This window comes from Tenrec ecaudatus, chromosome X (genome assembly GCF_050624435.1).
Source record: "Tenrec ecaudatus isolate mTenEca1 chromosome X, mTenEca1.hap1, whole genome shotgun sequence".
NCBI classification, from domain to species: Eukaryota; Metazoa; Chordata; class Mammalia; order Afrosoricida; family Tenrecidae; genus Tenrec; species Tenrec ecaudatus.
Genome location: NC_134548.1, coordinates 107241191 through 107256576, shown reverse-complemented (window position 1 = coordinate 107256576; position 15386 = coordinate 107241191). Strand labels below are relative to the sequence as shown.

At 37.8% G+C, this 15386-nt stretch overlaps 1 non-coding gene across 1 annotated transcript; it reads left to right on the top strand.

Annotated features, from left to right (window-relative positions):
• Nucleotides 1–254: 254 nt before the first annotated feature.
• LOC142435387 (small nucleolar RNA SNORA44) lies at nt 255–387 on the top strand. The gene has a single exon (XR_012781450.1). It is a non-coding gene; the product is annotated as a small nucleolar RNA SNORA44 (small nucleolar RNA).
• The last annotated feature ends 14999 nt before the right edge of the window (nt 388–15386 follow it).

Below are 15386 nucleotides of genomic sequence, written 5' to 3'. Positions count from 1 at the left end.
TCCCAGGGATATTGCAGATTATCATGCTCTCTTAGACCCAATTATCCATTAAAATAGAAAACAAACAAAAATTAGAACATTTTTCTACCTACATCTTGTGTAAATGAATTAGTAATTGAAAGAGTGGGCTCTCTGAATAAGAACTCAGCAAATAGGAGTTTTAATTTGCTAAAGAATGAACAAAAAGCCTAATTAGTACCAGGATATAAACACAAGACTTCTAAAGGATTCCATTTAGAGCTTCTTTTGTTTTTATGGGTTTTTTTAACTGAAGAAGTTATAACATTAAGGAAATAAATGTCAGCTGCATGCAAGAACAACTTGGAGACACTTTGACACATCAGGTCAGCAAAGTATCTGTGGTTGCCACTTGCCTTTCCTTTAAAATTCTCCAGGATCTGGTCAAGGAAGCCTCCCACCTAAGTTTGGTTTTCCATCAGATCGGGCAAGTAAACAGCTTTGAAATGTGATGAAGCCCAAAAGATCGAGAGTGTTGAGCATTGAAGCACTATGGGAAGAAAGAACATCAAGCAGGCCGTTTTGTATGCAGCAGAAATTTTTTTAAATGTACTTGACTTAAAAAATAAAAGGACTGTGGGAAGACAAAATAAAAGCGTATCAAATCTGTCTGCAAACTCGTCAACTGTTAGTATAGCTATTTTCTTAATACTATTCTGTTTGCTCCAATTTTTAAATTTCATATTCAAATTATTGAATATATTGATGGTAGTGGAGAAGCTATCCCCATATATATTTGAAGGCAATAGCCCAAGCTTTAAAAAATTATTGGAAATTCTAAATATGTGATTTGTTAAATAAGTACTAATAAGGTTACATCTAGTTGACCTTTGTTTGTGTATAAGATATCATTGGAAGTTAGGTTCACATATCAAGGACAGGGGGAAATCAGTAAAACAATCACTGATTCCAGACTAACCTTCCTTTAGATCATTAGCTGCATTACATTTTAGGTATAGTGCATCAATTCTGAGAAGGCAGAGTTACATTGAATAAAACTTGGTTCAGGCATTCCGGTGTGGGTTTTGCTATCAATTTGACAATTTCTGTTTACTGCAAAGAAAAAATTAATATATGATACAGTCTATGATCTATTTTTACTTCACAAGAAATAAATTATCTACTACTATATAACCTACCAAATGCAAGTGACTTGATTATTTTTATTCTGTTCCTTTGAATTTGAAGCAAACATAATGCTATCATAACATCCACCACTGCCACCCCCGCCACCACCGCCATCATTAGTCATAGAAGCAGCAGCAACAGCCTTGATGATTTTTGAAAACACACAAGGTACATGAACTATATCATGTAGGCCTATGTAGAAAATTGGTCCAACAAAAAGAAATCATGTGAAAATATAGAAAATAACGATTTTAGAGCTCTTATGGCACTACTATAGTGATCTAGATGTGTTAGCTAATTACTTAAGATGTGACCTTTATTTTTGTCTGCTCTGGCATATCATAGTGTCACTCAATTAGCCTGAGTTCAAAAGTCTTGTGGAAAGTTCATTGTAGTCTGACAAGCTGACACAAATCCAGCAGTGTTAGAAGATTTTAAAAATGCATATATACAATGAGATGCATACCTGTTATGTCATACACATTATCCTTATGAGGAACTAATGTCCTTTAGAGTTTGCATATTAGACTATTGTGTGACTTTATAAGAAATTGATAAATTGAACACAATGCAAATTAACTAACTCATATATATTAAGATTTAGAAAACTAGCTGTTCTCTAATTATTAATTTTTTGTACCTGTTCCTTCATGACACAGAGACAATATTGAGTCCCATATTTGACTTTGTGACTAGTTTCTGGTTAAGCTGCATTTCAATCATATTAATGAGTTTGCTTTTGATTTAATTTAATGCTTAAAGTGACTACAGGACTAAATGATATATTTTCTTCTTTTTCTTAAAAGCTAAAAAATATCTACAGTTTACTGATATATGCATATAAATGGTGCTATTTAAGTGTTTAAATTTTTACTAGAATTGAATGGCCAATTTAGTCTATCAACGTTTTTGTTGTGCTTTACCTGAAAGTTTGCATAGCAAATATGTTTACCATTCAATGGTTCATACAGAAATTCTTCTATGACATTGGTTGTTATTCCAGTAATATTTCAGCAGTATTCTCATTTCCACCTGATTTTACTGTTTCCATACTTTCATATCCCATTTCAGTCTGTCTTTTAATATTTTTGGAGGGAGGGGTGGCAAATGATGCCCATTTTTTACAGAGCACATTCCTGTGAGGTGTTACTGTTTATTTTATGCACCAATTTATAATTTGACAGGAAGCTGTCCTCTGTGAGTGACTTCAGTTTGAGCCTGATGATGTCTTAGGCTCACAGTCTTAGCAGCTCTTTCAGTCTCTCTAATTCCAGGAATTATTGTGATTTAAAATGAATTTTGTTTTTTCCTACAATTTTCACCTATTCAAACCAGGGTCTTCTATTCTGTCCCTGGTCAACAAGTCATTTCTGGTAGTCAAGCATTGTCTATTTCTAGCCTGAGTCTAAAAGTGCCTGTAGTTTGCATGGGATAATGGTCCTATTGACTAATTTCTGCCTTGATTTTTTTTTATTTCTTTCAATGTCCCCTGTTTCAGACAGGAAGAGATCAATAACTGAATAAGATCCCAGATATCACTAGGATGTAGAACATTATTGTTGCAAATTTGTCAGTGACATTGGTGCTTGGCCTGCAAATCCAATAACTCATTCTCATGAAGTATTTGGATATGTGTAAGAAGTTTCCATAACTGTGGCCACTATATGCTTGCAAATCTTTATATATGTATATAAATTCCTTTAACTATGAAATTCAATATAATCACTCCCATGACTTCCTTTATGCCCTTCTACATTTATATAGCAACAGTGGCTACAACAATAGGCTCAAACCTAGGAACAACTTTTAGGATAGTGTAGGACCAGGTAGTGTTTAGTATTTAGGGTCAGTATGGTGTGGAACCAACTTGATGGCATCTGACAGCAACATCTATATAGTATACTTCTCTACACATTTAACCATTCACAAACTTTTGGTTATTTTTACTGTTGTCACAGAAATGTATATGGTATCCTCATTACTGTGATTGTCCTATACTCTTACATATCTCTCAGTGACTTCAATTGCCTTATTTACATGTTACAAACTTCTTTAAGATTGTGCATTGCCTTTTCACTTATTTTAGCATTAACATCCACAGTCAACAGAAGCACTGACAGTTTAGTGTTTACAAGTTAGAATGCAAACCGCAAGGTAGCATTTAATCAAAAGATGAGGCATTCTACTCCCATAAGCAGTTAAACTCTACAGAAACCTACAGGGGCAGTTCTACCTTGTTCTATGTGGTTGCTATGAGTCTGTGTCAACTTGATGGCCGCAAGATTTATTTTTTGTTCTGTCAGCAGTATCAGATACACAAGTGATGGAGTGTTAACCACAAGGTACACAGCTGAAAGATACACTAGCTCTATACAGGGCAAAGATAAGGTTTTCTGTTCCCACAAAGATTTATAGCCTTGGAAACTCTATATAGGGTCACTATGAATCACAGTCCATTCGATGGTAGTGAAGTTTGGTACTATCTAGGAAATGATTTTGCATCTCTCCCTTCCAATTTCAGGTAGCCATCAAAGAAGGACACTTTGTGTTTTTAAACCTATTTTTTTTACTTCTTATACAAGTGGCATGATACATTTGTTCTATTGTGAGTCATTTATTTCATTCAGAATAATATCCTCCAGATAAATCCATGTTAAAAGACATGTCACACTCAATATTCTTCTTATTTAATCTGTTTTGGATACTTCTCTTTAAAAATATTTAACTTATTACTGTGAGTTAGGTAACAATTTAGAGATCATTACATTTATATTTAAAAATATAATTTCAGACACTATCTTTAGCCTGAAGAAACATTTGAAATCTCATAGCATTATATACCCCATATGTAAGCAATAAAGAAGCTACACCTTTTCAGGAAGTCTCTAATAGTGGGGGTGACTTTGAGGGAGTACGCCTTGCAGCTGGGAGAACTCAGATCCAGTGAGCTGTAAACACACTTGGCCAATCTAATTCTCATTTCCTGGGGGATAGTATGGTATAGCTCTGATACCCAGGTCACCCTTCAAGCCCTTAAAAATAAATAAAAAATAAAATCTTAAAAACCACAATAATTCCAAGGCTGTGTTTCTTTTGGTAAAGTTCCATCTAAGCCACAACCTGCCTGGGTCATTAAAAAGCTTTAACATAACAAAGCAGGGAAAATCGCCAGGTGCTTAAAGTTCAAAGCCTTGGCCCAAAACAGTTTAACCAAAAAGGGTCTTTGAAAGACTGAAATCTTCCACGTAAGACAGCAGCCTGCTGAGTAAAACATTGCTGTACTCCACCCTCCTAAGTTACTTAGGTATGTGACAGGAATATACACAACCACACCATCACCACTTGGCCACCTCCACCATATCCATCCCCAATGACCTGATTCACCAGAGGTACATTCTCCAAAGATAATTAACTCAATCACAATAATACAACTCTCAGAAACATAGCAGACACAAAAGCATCCTCCTAGCCTGAATCTCATCCACTCTCTGACAACCTACAAGACCACAAGGAAGTAAAACATCATACGCCCAAACACTGTCCTTAAATAATACATAAGATCAACAAGAGACCCTGGTGGATTCACTATATTCTTCCTTTATTCCAACTGCGATAACCTCTGGAATAATTTCCCTTCACATTGGCAACACACAATGTCCTTTAACTCACTAAGTAACATGTCACCTTCTAGGGAGAGAGCCAGCCCCCAAGGAGACAGAGAAGCAACTGGAACTCCAGATAATTGTTAGATCTATTCGCATTAGCTACTGAGAAAGAAAACACAGGGCTTCTTTCCTCGCAACAGGGACAGGGACTCATCATGCTAGGGTAACTGGGTGAAATTACCCACCCCTGGCAAGGTAGCCAGTGAACACCAGGTTCCACTGACCCTACACAGACCACATTCTAATAAGAAGCACCTCCTCACAGGGGAACCCACAATAATAGCTTAGATCTATCTATCTTGGGGCTTTATGTAAGGAGAGGAGAAGTCAGAGTTGCACAGCAACCTCCCATGCAGGGGCCTTCTTTTGGAATCACAAATAATTAAAGGTCTTCACTCTCCCTTTCACAATTTAAAGGATTGATACGGGATTCCGGTAGATCTAATACATCCATCATGCACCCCAACCACCAGAACCACAAGAACGTACTTCCTACACCTCTACAATTCCTACAAGTCAAGCCAGTGCAGCTGGCTCCCAGTAGTTCTTAGAATCATTCCCATTAGCCTCCAAGAAAGAAAAAACAGGGCTACTGGAATTCCAGGAAAATGATTCCAAACTCCACCAAAGGGTTACACAAACAACAATCCACATTAACAACCACTATAAGACAGCAAGAGAAACAAAACACAATGTCTGTGGAGAACCTGAATTTAGCTATGTACATAGAAGAAGCAGACTTTAAACCGCCACAGAAAGAAATCTTCAGTATGATGCTTAGAGTCATAAAAGATATGAGGGAATCAATACAGAAAAGGAATGAAAAAGTAGAGAGGCTAGAGTCCACTGACGGAGGGGCAATACAAGAGCTAATGGAAATGACAGCATAAGCAAACAAATGGTAAAAGACTTCACCAACAGGGTGGAAGAGGAGGAGAATTGTACCTGCGACCTCAAAGAGAGCCAAGCAGAATTCAACAAACGTGAAAGACAATCAAACCGGGTAGTCAAAGAAGCTACAGGAAACCTGAGAACAATGCATGATGGATGCATTTAAGAGAAATAATATTCAAATAATTGGGATACCAGAGCAAGACATAACAAAACAAAAAAATCAACAGCCAAGAGTAGCGAGGGGATTCCTGGAAGAAAACTTCCCCAATTTAGTGAATTTAGGGAATTAGACAATCATCCAGGAACCAAAGAGGACACTAATTAGACTGAACCCTAAGAAGAACACAGCCAAGTGTATAGTAGTCAAATTATCCAACTTTGAGGAAAAGGGAAAAACCATAAGAGCAGTTAAGGGAAAAAATGCAGTCACCTAATATGGGTAATCAGATAAGAATATGCTCAGACTTATCATCATAAACCATGAAGCAGAGGCAAGAATGGAGTAGCATCTTACAAAACTTGAAGGAGAATGATGACAATAATCTAAGAATCCTCTCTTGCCAAAATCTCCATCAAAATAGATAGATAGTTAAATGTTTTCCCAGATTAGGAAAAATTTAGAAAATTCATCAAAACAAAACAAACACTACAAAAATTACTTTCCAAATCACTTTGGTCAAAAGCCCAACATCCACAGGGCACAAACATGGGACCACCACATAGAGCAACATGATCAAGAAGTCAGATAACCGAGAGAAATGTCCAAGGTGTCTATGACCCAATGATGAAAAGAAGGCAAGAATGAGTCCTTCCACTCATGCATAACACATTGCTAAGAAGGGAGGGGGAAATGTTTATCACAAAAAAGTATGGGATGACAACAAAGAATCCACAGATAGCTGTAATAACTTTGAATGTCAATAGTCTGAATTCCCACATCAAAAGATGAAGGCTCAAAGGGCTTAAGTGGAGAGCAAATGCTTTGAGAATGATTGGGGCAGGGAATGTATGGATGTGCTTTATACAATTGATGTATGTATATGTATGGATTGTGATAAGAGTTGTATGAGTCCCTAATAAAATGTAAAAAAAGAAAAGAAGAGAAAAAAAAATAAAATGATTAGGGCAAAGAATGTACAGATGTGTTTTATACAATTGATGTATGTATATGTATGGACTGTGATAAGAGTTGTATGAGCCCCTAATAAAATGTTAAAAAAAAAAAGATGAAGGCTAGCAGACTAGGCCAGGAAACAAAGCCCAGTAATGTGTTTTCTAGAAGAGACACATCTCAAGCTCACAGACAATCACAGGTTGAGCATCAAAGTTTGGCAGAACGTATATCCAGCTAATGGTAATCTAATGGCAGGAGTCACAATTCTAATCTCTGACAAAACAATTTCCATGTGCAGGGCATAAAGGGAGATTAATATGGGATTGTATACTGCTTAAGGAATTAGTAGACCAAGAACCAGTGAGCACAATAAACACGCAAATGCACAATGAGAGAACCAGGAAATATATTAATCAAATACTTCAAAATATGAAAAAAACAAATCATGAGATCAACAATCATAGCAGGAGACTTCAAAACACCACACTCTGAGCATAGATTTGCGGGGAAAAGCTCAACAAAGGGGCCACAGAGTTAAACTCTACAATTAAACATCTTGACCTAATGGACATATTCAAAGCTCTCAATCCAGCTGCAAAAATATCAGATTATTTTTAAGATCCTATGACATATATTCAAAACAGACTACAAGCTGAAACACAAGTCAAGTTTGAAAAATCCAAACATATATAGATCACTCAACCCTCCTTCTCTACCCACTGTGCCATAAAGCTAGAAATCAACAAAAGAGAGATTTTTTTCAAAAAATGGAAAATACTTGGAGGATGAATAACTTCTTCAAAAGGAGTAGGTATTAGCCCCAATTGCAAATGAAATTAGGAAATTTCTAGAAACCAATGAGAGTGAGAATATAGCTTAACCAAATCTGTGGGATACAGCAAAGGTAGTTATCAGAGGATACCTTATAGTGATAAATGCACACCTCTCACAAAAACTTCAGCAGTTGGAACAGAGTCAACAGAATAATTCTAAGAGCAAAAGAAAAGAAAGTATAAAAATCAGGGTGGAGATAAATGAGGAGGACAAGCACTATAAAAAGTTGGTTTTTCAAATGTATTAACAAAATCAATAAACCTTTGGCAAACTAGTCAAAAGACAGGAAGGAGCAGACGTCAATATCCAAGTTGAGGCATTAAAGAGGGAATTACAAGAGACCCCAACAAATTTAAAAGACTAGTTACACAGCACTAATATGGAGAGTACTCAAAAGAATAGAAAAACTTGGGAAATATGGCCAAATACCTGGAAAAACACACCCTCACCAGATTGTATCATATAGATGTTGTGTTAGTCTGGGTCGACTAGAGAAGCAAATCCAGGGAGACTCGTATGTGTATAAGAAAGAACTTTATATACAAAATCAATTGAATATTGAGAAAATATCCCATGCCAGTCCAGATCAAGTCCATAAGTCTGATATTAGCCCATCTGTTTGATACCGAATTAAAACTTTCTCTTCAGATTCACGCAACATTTGCATTGACACAAAATGCAGGAAGAGCACAGGCCAGTGGATGCAAAAATCAGTGGAAGCGTCTCAGCACTGGCAGGAATCTCCACATGGCTCCTTCAGCTCCCGGGCTCCAGCCTAGCTCCTTATGTTCTGTCCACAGGAAGGTCTCACAGGGAGTGAGTGAGTGTGTGTCTTGCCTCCAGTGAGCTTTTTGTGTCCTTAGTGCCTCCAAAGGAGATCATCAAGCTGCTGCATCCTGATTGACAGGTTAAACTCCAACCATTCACTCTTAAGTCTCAAATTGACAAGAGATTATGTAACTACCACAGACCACCCTAGTCAATTTGGCATTTTCACACAACACTTTGGCAATATGTAATTTTCAAACAAATAATAAAACCATACTTGTACTTAACAGGATCAAACTAAAATACATACAATTCAAAACAGCGCCACCCTCATTTAAATATAACATTCTATAAGTGAACAAAACAACAATATTCTATGCTTATGTGAACACCAACACATTAATCCTATAATCATATGAATATATTGCCCCACCTATGAAAGTTTGCAAGCCAGCCACATCATGCCTTTATCCACCAACCCAGTGTTCTGAGGAGTCAATCATATCCTTTTGGCATGAAGAATCTTCATTCCAGTTGGAATCTTGTGAAATCCGCATCCATAAGCAAAGTCAAATCAGGACAGATCATCCATAAAGTCAGAAGCAATATTCACCAGTTCACAGGCTCAAAAATCTTCTCTTCATCTGGTCGGGTTCTGGTCAACTCAATGTGGGCTGCCTCACTTAGCCTCACCAGGGTGCCCACTGGCTGCGGTGCTTTTAGACCATGGGCCCTGTCACAAACTCTCAACAACCCTAGACCCCTTTTTCTAGGTCATGAACTTCAGACCAGTCAACCTTCTTTCATGTTCTTCACGTATGAACCAGGTCTATGGGTGTCTGTGGTCAGACTCAACCCATCTGTTTATTGTTGCCTTTCTCTCACTTCCATGCAACAAGTGGATTCAGATGATCATCTAGCAAGCATTTCAGCCTGCCAACAAGCTCTCTTTAACATTTAGTCCTAGAGAGGAGAGTTTCTTCATGGTTCCAGATTTTTTAACTTCTGACAAAAACCACTTGTTCAAAATTCAAAACCCCAGTTTCTTTTTTTTCTTCCCTTCAGACTATCAATCTTGCCACCTAGGCAAGTCTCTTTACCTTAGAATGTCTTGAGCACACAAGACACTGGCTGGGGCTTATCTTTAAGAGCCTTCTTTGTAGGTGTATCCTAAACACATTTAAAGATCAAATTTTAATGGCTCAAGGTAAGTGATCTCACAAGCTCTCTATTTTCATACTTCCCAACAATCATTTCTATCAATCATTATATCAACAATAATAAGCAGAAGAAATCTGTATAAACAAAGTAGAATCAGATATTAAACTCAATTTCTAAAACAGTCAAGTTAAACCATTATTTAGCTTACATTAATCCTTATCTAAACTATTGCATTGATACAAAGTATGGGATTCGGCCTCTGACAGCACCAAGCCAGACAAGGCTTTTTGTCAGCCATTTTGACCTTCTGTCAGCCATTTTTGTTAATCAGCTCTGAGAAATTCAAGGGGCAATTTTGTCCCCTGAGCTCAAGATATACATTAATCACATTAATTTTTGCCATTTCACATAGGAATAATCAAAGACGACAGCCAAACAAAATGATCAAAACTTTAACTTCCCATAATCTTTCCAGAAAAAAAAAAACCAGTAAATTGCATGGACACATGACCTCTGGGTAGCCAAAGAAGAACTACTATGAGGCAGAGGTCAACCAAGGATCCACTGACCATCTTGATGGTTTTTTCCCCCTACTATCCCACTCCCAATGTACCATAATGTGCTATTCTGGGTTAACTAGAGAAATCAATCCAGGGAGACTCATATATTTATAAGAAAGAGCTTTATATGCAGGAACAATTGAATATTGAGAAAACATCCTAGCCCAGTCCTGATCAAGTCCATAAGCCTGATATTATGTCGGCTACCAGTCTATAAATTCCACTTCAGACTCATGCAACACATGCATTGGCACAGAATGCAGGAAGGTCACAGGCTAATGGGTGGAAAGTCTTGTGGATCCAGTGGCAATGGAAGTGTCTTAGCGCTGGCAGGGATTTTTATGTGGTTCCTTCTCCTCCTGGACTCTACCATAACTCTATGTGTCTTGTCCACTGGAATGTCTCACAAGGAGTGAGTGTGTTTCCTGCCTCTAGCGAGCTATTTATCTGTTTAGCACCTCCAAATGAGGTTATCAAGCTGTGACCTGATTGACGGGTTAAAGTCTACCTCTTCACTCTTAAGTCTCAAATTGACAACAGATTATGTAACTACCACACAAGTCAGTAACTTGAATATACCCACAGCAAAAGAATAAATAGATAGTTTATCAAGGAACTACCCCAGCCCAGGTGGCTTCACAGGAGAATTCTATCAAGCATTTAGGAAAGAGCTGAAACCAATTCTACACAAGCTCGTCCAGAACATAGAAAAGGACTGTAAACTCCCAAACACATTCTATGAAGCTGGTATAGCACTGATACCCAAACTAGGCTATGATCTGACAAGAATAGAAAACAGCAGGCTCATATCTCTAATGAACATAGATATAAAAATCCTTAATAAAATAAATCCTGGCCCAAAGAATGCAAAATTATATGAAAAGAGTTACTCATCATGACCAAATGGGATGCATGCCAAGGATGGTTCAACATTATCCACCACATTGACAAGTAAAAGGACAAGAATCACGTGATACTATCAATAGATGAAGAAAAAGCATTTGACAACATTCAACACCTATTCTTAAGTTAATCACTTATGAAAATAGGACTGGAAGGAAATTATCTCAATATAATGAAAGCTATATATGCAAATCCAATAGCCAGCCAGTTACAATCAATGGAGAAAACGCAAAAATATTTTTCCACCTAGGCATAAGCAAGTGTGGTGAAGAAAGCTAAGGGTGCCCAGCTATCAAAAGATATAGCATCTGGGGTCTTAAAAGCTTGAGGGTAAACAAGCAGCCATCTAGCTCAGAAGCATCAAATCCCACATGGAAGAAGTACACCAGCCTGAGTTATCACGAGGTGTCAAAGGGATCAGGTATCAAGCATCAAGGAACAAAAATCACTATCATTGTGTATGGGGTGAGGTGAAAAATGGGGAATCAAAGGCCATCTGTGGCCAACTGGACATCCCCTTACAGAAGGGTCTCGGGGAGGAGACGAGCTGGTCAGGGGGCAGTGTAGCAATGATGAAACATACAACTTTCCTCTAGTTCTTAAATGTTTCTTCCTCTCAACTCTCATGATCCCAATTCTACCTTACAAATGTAGCTGGATCGGAGGATGTACACTGGTACAGATGGGAAACGTAAGCATATATAACATAGGACAGATGAAACCTTCAGGTCCAGTGGTGAGAGGGGTGATACCAGGAGAGTGGAGGGAAGCTGGGGTAGAAAAGGGGAACCTATTTCAAGGATCTACATATAACCTCCACTCTGGCGGTCATTCAACAGAATATTGGATGAAGGGTGTCATTGTACAGTGTAAGATATGACAAAATAATAATGACTTGTAAATTATCAAGGGTACATGAGGGATGGGTGGTGGGGAGGGAGTAGAAAATGAGGAGCTGATGCCAGGTGCTCAAGTGGAAAGCAGGCGTTTTGAGAATGATGATAACAAATGTGTAAACTTGCTTGACGCAATGGATGTATGTATGTATTGTGATAAGTGTTGTACAAGCCCCCTATAAAATGTTTAAAAATATATTTCCACCAAAATAGGCAAGCAGATAAGGATGCCGCTTGTCCCAAATTTTATTCAACATCATCCTGGATGTCCTAGCTAATAATATAAGGGAACAGAAAGATATCAAAGGTATTTGTCTGGGGAAAGGAGAAGTGAAATTATCGTTATTTATAGATGATATGATTTTATATGTTGAGAACAGCAAAGGCTCCATAACAGCAGTACTGAATGTGAGAGAGGAATGTGGTAGAGTGGCAGGTTAAAAGATCAACAAGCATAAGTAAATTGGATTGCTATACACAACCGATGGGCTTACATAAAAACAGATCTAGAAGGTAGTACCCTTTACATTTGCCAAACATAAAATTGAAATATCTAGGGATATACCTAGGCAAAAAAGAAACACCCACAAGATCTGTATGAGGAAAACTATAGAACACTATTATAAAAAAACCAAAAGAAACCTTCATAAATGAAAAAATATCTCTTGCTCATGGATCAGTAAACTCAATATTCTAAAGATGCCAATTCTATCTAAGGCACTATATAGGTTCAATGCAATTCTGATACAAATATCAGCATCATTCTTCAAATAAATGGAAAAACTTACTACCAACTTTATATGGAAAGGGAAGAAACACAGACTTGGAAAAGAACTCCGCAAGAAGAAGAATAAAGTGGGCAAGGCTTGCATTACCTGACTTTAAAGCTTATTATACAGACACAGTTGTCAAAATAGCATGGTTCTTGTTTAAAAATAGATACTCAGAACAGTGGATGAGAACACAAAATCCAGAAATAAAAAATAGAAGACTACAGGCAACTAATATAATATCAAATGGGAAGCAGGTGACCTTTTTAACAAATATTCCTGGAAAAACTGGATATCAACATGCAGAATGAAGGAAGACCCTTACTTCACTCCATAAACAAGGATAAATTAAAGGTGCACCAAAGACCTTGAGGTAAAACCCCAAACTATCAGGATTGTCAATGAAAAAATTGGAACAAAGCTAAGAACCTTAGAGTACAGAATACATGGGCTATCAGTAATAATGAAGGTTACACACCCACAGGAAGATAAAATAGACATGTGGGACATACTAAAGTTAATACATGTGTGTACTTCTAAAGATTTCATCAATAGAGTTAGAAGAGAACCCACAGACTGGGAAAATATATTTAGTAATGATATATCAATCAAATATCTTATTACTAAAATTTACAGAACCCTGCAGCCTTAAAAGAAAAAAAATGAATAGCCCAATGAGGAAGTGGGAAAAAGAAATGCAAATCAAACATCTATGAGATTACCACCTAATACCCACAAGGATAGTCCCATTAAAAAACTAGAAAGCAACAAATGTTGAAGTGGGTGTGGTGATATAGGAAATCTCATTCACTGCTCGTGGTCTTGTAGATATGTACAGCCAATGTGGAAAGTGATTTGGACCTATTTAATATAGATAGAAATCGAGTTACCTTATGACCCAGAAATTCCACTAAGGACAAATACCCAGAAGAAGTAAGAAACAAACTATGATCAGATATCTGCACTCCAATATTCATTGCCGCACAGTTCACAATCACAAGGAATTGGAAACTGCCAAAATTTCCATCAATAGATGAATGGATTAATAAATTCTGGTATATACACACAGTGGAGTACTACACATCCCTAAAAAACAGTGTTGAAAAGGTGAAGTGCCTCATCACGTAGAAAGAATTGAAGGACATTGTACTGAGTGAAGTCAGTCAAGCACAAAAGGACAATTACAACATGAGTCCACTGAGGTAAGTTCAAACAGCAGAATGGGCAAGAGCCAGACCAGACCCAATGATACATACATAATCAAAAAAGAAAGAAAGAAAGAAAGAAAGAAAGAAAGAAAGAAAGAAAGAAAGAAAGAAAGAAAGAAAGAAAGAAAAAGGAAGATGTCAATAGCATCTGAGCTGAAAGACATATACCCACCCCCTTTTCCTTTACTGCCCACAGAAAGGTAGGGGAAGAGAAAAGATGGCAAGGGGGGACCAGGGCACTAATCCACCCAAGGAAAGGCTATTGTTTACGTATCCACTGGAAAAGGAGAGAGACAGTAAACTTCATTCTGCTGTGCCAAGTCTTAAGGGGGTTCACAGAAAAGACTGCAAGGCTGGACTCAACTGGAGACATGGCGTCCCCTCTCTAGATGACAGCGCTACAAAGGGCAGCACTGAAGATACAGTTCAGTGAGTGCAGCTGGTCTGACCTGCCCACATGCGAGCAAACTAAGAGAGGTATGCAACAGACTAGCAAGGGAAGCAAAGCCATAGAGTCCATGAGGAATCCCAACTGATTTCTGACTCAGAGGGCAGTGCTTGGAACCTCATCGGAACCTGTTTAGAAACATTCACAAGGGGGCCATATTGACCATCTAAAGGTGTAACGGGGTGAGGGGAGGCAGTAACCACTCCATCCTTGACAGCAGGAAGAGCTATGAGGTCTGTAGAAGGCACTCTCCTTGGTCACAAATGCTGAGGACTAAAATGACTAAAAACAGTCCCTGGAGATGGCACTCTGAAAGAAAAGGGTATTGGATTAAAACAGATACTGCTTGCAATGTAACAGAAAGATACTCTTGTAGTATGGGTCAGGACAACAGTTAGCCGTGGAACTATATGTGTGGTCTACGTGTGTGTGTGTGTGTGTGTGTGTGTGTGTGTGTGTGTGTTTCCTTTTGGTGTCTATCTATACAAGATAGGCAGGATAAGCCGTACCAAGGAGATAGCAATGGGACTAAAGTTTCCAGGGGGCTGGAGGAGCATGGGAGAAGAGGAGAACGGGGGAGAGGAGTAGTGAGCCAATAATGATAGAGACAGAGGAATAACAAAGGATTTAAAATTGATGGTGAAGAGGGTGTAGCCTTCATGGTCATGTTTGATCCAAGAAAAATTTTTGAGAGGTGAACGATGGACAAACATGATGGTGATGCAGGAGGAAATAAAACAAACAAGGAAAGAATAAGAAAGGAAAACATATATACATATAGGCATATATATTTATTTATATATGTATATATATGTAAATACAGCAGACCAATCAGAGGGTCCTTGTTTCTCTACTTAAATCTTACCTCAGTCTAAGAATGGCTTGTTCTAATAATGTGGCACTATATGATACCTTCCCAAAATAATCACTGAAGACAAAAAGAGTGTATAAGCAAATGTGGTGATGGTGCCTGGCTATTAAAAGATATGTGTCTGGGGTTTTAAAGACTTGAAGGTAAC